We start from the raw sequence: 1,579 nt of genomic DNA, 5'->3' as shown, positions 1-1,579 counted from the left end.
TATTAGCCTTATATAAGGCTATTAAGCTTTTTAATTTTTCTATAATGGCTTAAATAGTAAGACCCCTATAGCAGGCCATTATTATAAAATTTAAAATTATATAAGGTTTATCTGCCTTAATGGCATAATTACTGCCTTAACTAGGTAGTATTAATACTAATTACCTCTTAGCAATTAGGTTACCCTTCTTCCTTTATCCTACCTAAAGGGATACCACGCCTAATTTATTTATTATAAAGTAAGTTTCCTAACCTAGCTTTTAACCCTTCTTACTAATAATATAATAGCTATATTACCTTAATACCTATTATATAAAATAGCCTATAATTATATAATTATACCTACTATATAACTAGCTATAACCTTAATCTAGCTATTAGGCCTACCCTAGATATAGCTAGTAAAAAAGAACTTAAAAAAATCTATATAATAATAGCTACTATTAGGAAGAACTTCTTATTAAGATATAGATTTAACCTTATTAAGATAGCTATTTTTAATTATAGCCTAATCTAGCTAATTAGTTATATAGATTAGAGGCATTATATTAGTTTAATTAATTTAAACTAGGTTAATTCTAAGCTATTAGGTCTTAAGGACCTAGAAAGGGGCCTAAGGGAAGGTTATTACCTTTAGTTAGACTAGGTAGCCTTCCTTGCTGCCTTTATAGGTTTAATTGCATATAAAGAGTGGCTTTTTAATATATCCGAAAGGGTTATTGCTGTCAAGGGGGAGCTGCTCCTGAATTGGTGACAGCCTGATTATGGTCTTGAACCATGAGAGCGTAGGGGGAGTCTGCGTATAGAGTTCTGAGATGAATGTGGGGTAAAGGCGGGGTTTTGCCAGAAAGTTAAAGGAATTGGGTTGACTCTATTAATTAAATGCATGTGGTGGGGCATATGACTAATTGACCTTGCGTATAAGAATAAATAAAGTGAAGTTAGTGAAAAGATAGTGGTTTAAACTGGGATTAAATATATTATAAGCTAAATAAAGGTATTAAAAGATTTAGCTAATTTATTATAATCTTAGCAGTTATATTATATATACTTTATAAAAAACTTTACTTTAGTAACTAACTAAATAAGGACTAATAAGTATAAGAATAATAGCACTTTAGGATTATATTATTCTAGGACTAATAATAACCTTATATTATATTACTTTTATATAACTATTAGTAGTATATAAAATATATTTATTAGTACTTTTATAAAACTTAGCTTATTAGCTATTAATAATAACTCTTTATATTAATAAGCCTAATATATATTACTTAATTATTAAGAAATATAATACTTTATATTACTTAATATTATACCTTATATAATTTATAAATATAAACCTAATATAAATCAATTTACTTATTTAAAAACCTAATTATTATATATTAATAGCTTTTATTTAAAATATATTATATAATACTAAGTAATATATATATAATAATACTTATTACTCTAAGCTATACTTTTACCTTAGGTTATAGCTAATAGTTAATTTAGCCTAAGACTTCTTAGCTAGGTATTAATATCCTTATAAATACTAATAAAAAGGAGGAGGAAGATATTACTCTAGCTTA

Source organism: Fusarium odoratissimum, assembly GCF_000260195.1.
Source record: "Fusarium odoratissimum NRRL 54006 unplaced genomic scaffold supercont1.23, whole genome shotgun sequence".
In the NCBI taxonomy this organism is placed as follows: Eukaryota; Fungi; Ascomycota; class Sordariomycetes; order Hypocreales; family Nectriaceae; genus Fusarium; species Fusarium odoratissimum.
This window is presented reverse-complemented; position numbering follows the sequence as displayed.